Genomic DNA, 6,534 nt, shown 5'->3' on the forward strand with positions numbered 1-6,534 from the left:
ATTAAAATAAAGTCAGTTTGTGGCTTCACCAAAACATAAACCATCAGGTAACTTTTTTTTTTTTTTTTCAGGTAACCGTATGTTTTATTCCGTGGTGACTTTTTTTTTTCTTCTTTTAAGAGTTAATAAATCATAAAACTTTGCTCTGAAGTAAAAGTTTCTTAAAAATATTTTTTGACTAGGTTAAAAAAACATTGCTGGGTTTTTTTTTTTTTTTTAAACAAAACACAAAAAAATTAGTATGTTGTGTGTATACACAAACATCAAAGTAGTTTAAGGATGGGATAGTAGTTAATTTTTCTGTTATTTTCTTTTTTTTTTTTAACATTGAATTCTGCTGGGGAACAATAATTTCAAAATGTTTAGCAAAATGCAGGCTGATGGCTTTAATAAAAGTAGATGGCATCGAATCACCTCAGAACTCACAGTGAGCCTGTTTTCTATGTTTTAAAAGCTAATAAATGTAGAACTAATTTCCCCTATGCGGAAAATATGGTATTTTTTTACTTTTGAAACCCAACTGCTTACCTGGGAAGTTCCTCTCTAAAAACTTTGCACTGCAAGCCAGTGCCTTTATGATAAAAGCACAAAATTCATCTTGCAGTATCGAGCAAAAATGATTGAGACTGGAACAATCAGGTTAAAAAAAGTGGATTGTACAATTATGGTGTTGAACGCTGTTCTCAAGGTGTGAGTGGTTATGTCAGTAGATTGGCACAAGAGGGCGTGATAACTTATTAAACGGGTCAAACTTTCATTAGAGTAGATGTGAGTGCTGAATAAGAGCATGGTGATCCACTGAGGAGGACTTTTTTTTTTTTTTTTTTTTTTTTTTTTTTTTTTTTTTTTTTTTTTTCTCCCAGAGTTTTGTTTTCTTGGAAGTCTTGCGTCTTTTCATTCCCCAAAGTCATTAAAATTGTTGATTTTATTACAAGAACAAGAAACTGTGGTTTAGCTTTAGAGGCAGCAGTGTATTTCCTCTTAGTGAAAAATAGTTGCCTTTTTGAAACCAAGAAGATCCTGTTTCATTATGAGGATGTGTGTCGCTTTACTCTGGTAGTCTGTGAACGGAGTGAGAAAAGATGAGGAACAGTGTGCGTTACACCTCACCTGACTGCAGGGAGACGAGGGGTCATCACCTCTCACCCTTTCTGCTAATCATCAGCAGAGACGTCCTGAAATTTTATTTTTTTTTTTTTTTTTTTTACATCTGTACCTCATTGCAGTGTCTCCCAGGACAAAGTCCTAATCCCCTTAATGATCCAGTGTAGACCCACCCCCATCTAAAAAGTGCACGGTTACGCAGTATTGTTTCCTTGGATCGGGATGCCAAACGTGTGGATTAAGGTAATCCACACTCTTCAGGCTGAAGCAGTGGGGAACTTGACTGGATTGCGCACAGCCTCTCGGGTTTGTGGATTGGGAGATTAAGGAAGGTGGTTAAATTGTCTGAAAGGGGTTATGGGGAAGCTAGTTCAGTCTAAACACCTGTTGGTTGGGGCTGTGTGTTAAAAATAACAATGTTGTAAAATGCCTGGTGTGGAGCAAAGCAGGAAGTATCGGAGACATGGAGATAAAGGGATAGGTCATGTTGAAAGTGTTGTCATTTGCTTACCTTAAAGATAGGTATTTTGTCTGTTTTGTTTGTATAGTAAATCAATGAGGACCCCATTAATTCAGTCAAACAATTAATCACATCCATACGTTTACATAATGTGTGTGTACTGTGTATAAATAAAGACACATGGATGTCTATATTTAAGAAATGTTTTGATGAGTGAAATGTTTGATGTGTTTGAAATGTTTTGGACTAAATGGGGTTAGAACTAGAAGGTAAGTGACTTTTTGCTGAAATATAAATATATAAAAGTACTGTCATCCATGAGAGTACAAATTTATATTTTATAAAAAATCGAAATCCGCACACAGATCAAACTATGATAACGTTTTTTTTGTTTTGGCTCTCCTGTAAAGTTGGTGAAATGTCGCTTATACCTTTCTGGCTCGACTAGTATTTATTTATTTATTCAAACTATGCCTTTCAGTTGACTGAACCAGATGTGGGCCTGGAAGTGTGTTTCATCAGCCCTATCGCATGACGCTCTACGACGAGATTTGCCAGCCTAACAAGCCAATCACACAGAGAACACCACTTTTACGTTAAATATGCAAAATATGGGGTAATGGAAAGGGGGGGAAATATACATATCCTGCATTTGTCCTAGATAAATGCATCCGTTTAAGCTGGTGTTGTCAATCAAAAACAATTGAAAAGTGTGTGACCTGCCCTTAATGCTGCGAAAAATGCTTCTTAAACTCCTAGCAGCTGAATTCCAGAAAAACAAGCAGATCATCATTACAGTGTCACGGTGTAGCTAAAAAGTCCCTTAAACGTTTATCTCGCCTCTGCGTTGTTTACCGAAGCCCTTTAAAACGCCCAGTATATAAAACTAGCATCACGGATTGTAACGGCCTGCTAAAATCCCTCAGCTCATGGGTGTATAGAGTTAGCAGTGGGGGTCTGAGCGGTTGATCGGGAGGGTGGGTGTTAGGGATTACCCCCTTTTCCAAAGCCTAGTTACATTGCAGAAGTAAATGAGCTGTTGAAAGAATGCACCCAGGGCAGGAACAGCCGTACGTCCTGGGGGCCGAAGCTTAATCGCCGCCCGATTGGTGGGATTACAGAGGAAATGAGAGGACAGCGCAGGGGACCGAGAGCCAGGTAATTCAGCTCTAATTAACCACATTCACCGACCCGCGTGTATTCTTCCCCACCTTTTCTTCATTCCTGCAGGATTTGTCCCTACCTGTTGAGACACAGTTGCTCTGCGAAATTCTCAGACGCATTGTTCGGGGGACGTTTGGTGTGTCGCGGTGGAGTTCGTTTTCGCAGGTCGCCCTCCAAAAAATCGCAGCTCTCGCGAGCAGCAGGTGTTGTGCGGCCGACGTGCTTGTGTGATAAACTTTCTCTCAGTCTCGTCTGACTCCGTATTTGTCGAGTGACGTTAATTACGCCGCTCCCCTGCTATGTCTTTCTCTGTTTCTCCCTCTCTGAGCTGTCACCTCTGTGTCAGTGGATATCCCTGAGTCTCAGCATGCGGCGTCCATTGGAGCTGAATGCGCCCTCCCTCTCAGCCACCGGCCCACCAGCCGGAGCTGTCCTGACATGACAGGCCATTGTGTTTGTCCAGCCAGGCCGAAACCCCTGGCCGCAGGAAGGAATTAAGAGAGGATAGGAGGGGAGAAGTAATTATGTTTAGTCACTGAATTCTGTAGATCCCTGTGTTAATTATGCGATTCACCACAAAACACTGTCAAGTCAAGTGAAAAGAGCAGGAATGCCGGTGAGAGCGGATCAGAACATGACACCTCGGAGCCCCTGTGAGGTCAGGGCAGGACCGTGTGTTTGTAAGGGTAGGATAAGCCGCTCACGTACACCAGGCTCCAATTACAGGCCTGCCCATTCACATGCGTCTCTGTTCGGCTCGTCTGGCTTGTCAGCAATTTTTTCGCAATTAATAGGGCGTGAGAATCTATGTGTGCTGTAACATGCGTCTGCTGTATGTTGTGTAACCGACGTCCCGGAGTTCTCCGCAGCATGTTTCTGTAGTTCTCTGTGGTTCTGTAGCAGAGGGGATGTCGAATTGGGGCCCAGGGAACCACTAGGGGGCCTGCAAGAAATTAAAAGATGCATGTTTGTAAGTGTGTGTGTGTGTGTGTGTATATATATATATATATATATATATATATATATATATATATATATATATATATATATATATATATATATATATTGTGTGTGTGTGTGGGTTTTGTTTGATAGGACAAGAAAGCAGGGTGGAATCAAGAAAGGTTCTCGAACTCGAACACCTGAAGTGCAACGATTCTACATTATGTATTTTTCATTTATGTATGTTATCATACACAATTAATAGAATATATAAATTTTTTTACTATAATATATTGAATATTTTGATAAATTTAACCAAATATTTAAAGTCCAATATATATATATATATATATATATATATATATATATATATATATATATATATATATATATATATATACACTTAATGTAACTTATTACAATTATTCTAATTTAATATGCTAATTTTATTATACTGTTATATAAAGTTTATTTCATTATTGTCCTATTTTATAGAAAGACATAATTTACACATTTTCCATATTTGTACGTTTAATGACTTTTTTTTTTTGTTGCTTTAATATAGTAATTTCTTAAGTTCTTTATTGTTAATCAAGTATTTGAAAAAAATAATTTTTAATAATGAAAAAAAAAAGATTTCTCCAGCAACAGTTTTCTTTTTTTTTTTCTTAAATCACACAGCATGAATACGTTTAAAAGTCTACTTGAAAATTCATAGTTGTCTGTATTTTAGACAGGGGTTATTTGAGGATCCTCTGCCTCAAGAAGTTTAAAAAGCCACGCCATAGTCCCTCTATAGTATCAGTGAACATGCTATTGTGTGAAATGTATTTATATTCTTCTTCACAGATGCTCTCTCGCCTGGGGAACCAGACCCAATGCGCTCCTAATATCTATCTCCATATTATGGCTTCTCTTTTGTAAGTGAGGAGAGAGAGGCAGATACGATCAGGTGCAGGAGCCTCGGTCCGCAGGCTAGACCGGCTCTGAAGAAGACAGGAGAGAAGAGGAGGAAGTCATTTATGGGCTGAGCATGTTTCATGCCTCAGAAACCATGTTGAATTAAATAGAGTAATCACTGCTTGAGGCCACCCTCTCTCCGGTTCACTCTCTCTTTCGCTCTTTGTACCTCATTTGCTGCTGAGAGGAGTGGATTATCACTAGATCACCGCAGAGGCCGGCCCAACAAATCCACACACACTTTTTTTTTTTTTTTACTTCGCCTCCATCGTGTGTTTGGAGACGCTAAAGCCCGGTGCACTCGTTTGCCGTCTCGTAGTCGCGTACTTTTGTCTAACCAATCAAAAGCCGGTGATCAACAGTTTCATTGCGTCCGATTTGCTCGCCAACCTGTTAGTCATTTGACCCCGGCGTCCCGCGGCCAGCCGAAGGAGAAGAACCACAAGGTCGGAGAGATAAAAATAGTTTTGATTCAGATCAAGCCAAGCGTTTAATTTCGGAGGTGCCCTTGGGCCACTTCCGTGAATGCTCTTAATCCACTTCTATAATGCACATTGCCCAATTGTGTATGTGCATTATCTGGACGCAATGTGCGCTCCTTTGGGCGGTCATTGTGAAACACAGCGCTGAGTGTCTCCTGTGAGCCGTATGAATTTAGACAATGACAGCTGAGCGTGGAGACAAGGCTGTATATCTTATTTATGGGATGGAGGGAAAGGTAGCAGCAGGACATGGGTGTCATATTGAGAGACTGTGATGAGGAGGCTGAGGGAATGACTGTGAGCCGCTTCTGCCAGGAGAGATGCCTCGGAATGGACGAGCGGGGATGGTTGAAACATTTTTTTTTTTTTTTTTTTTATCGTTGCAAAACTTTTTGTGCTGTTTACTTCATACGATGCATCTTTAAATTTTGTTACCACCACAAAACGTTTTATTTTAATTACTTTTTAGAAAATGTTTACGTTTTAGATAAACATTATATTCATCAAAGAATCCTTAAAGAAGCAGCACAGTTTCTAAAAAAAGAAAAGCTGAATTTTCCAATATTGTTAGCAAAACAGGCGTATTAGAAGGATTTCTGAAAGATCATGTGACGCTAAAGAATGAATTAATGATGCTGAAAATTAAGCTTTCATCACACAAATAAATTACACTATAAAATAGAAAAGTTATTTTAAGTTCCAAAAAAAATTCACAATATACAGTTTTTTTTATTTATTTTTGAATACAGAGAAATATTACGTATTTTACTGTTCAATATTTTGGGGTCAGTTATTACTATTTTATTCAGCGATTAAACTGACCAAAACTGACTGTTTCAAGTAAATGCAGTTCTTCTGAATGTTCTGTTCAGCGATGAAAAGTATCATTAAAACTGTTTCAACATGATTTATGAAGGATCATGTCATACTGAAGACTGGATTAATGGTTGTTAAAAAAACATCTACTTAAATTATTTAAACTGTAATAATATTTCACAATATTACTGTTTTACTGCATTTTTGATCAAATAAATGCAGCCTTGATGAGAGTAAGAGGCTTCTTTCAAGCTTCGACGACACAAACTATAGCGGTGGTACATCAAATTAAATTAAATTTGGCTAAATTGAATGAGAATTGGTTCATACAGATGTTACTGCCAATTAACATGTAATAACATGATTACAAAGGAAACTAATTCTTTCTACCTCACTTTTTTGGCTTTTATATTTACACACAAAAGCTTCGAGAGAGTGATGGCCATCTATTACATGAATCCCTTTACCTCGTGTGTTGTTATTGTTATCGTTTCTCTTTTTATTTAAGTGGTTGAAGTAGCAGTCTTACAACGATCTCCGTCCTCCCCTACCTTTAGAACAACCAATACGACCAATACAGGCAATGAGGCCCTTGCACATCAGTTT

Source organism: Puntigrus tetrazona, chromosome 12 (assembly GCF_018831695.1).
Source record: "Puntigrus tetrazona isolate hp1 chromosome 12, ASM1883169v1, whole genome shotgun sequence".
Classification (NCBI taxonomy): Eukaryota; Metazoa; Chordata; class Actinopteri; order Cypriniformes; family Cyprinidae; genus Puntigrus; species Puntigrus tetrazona.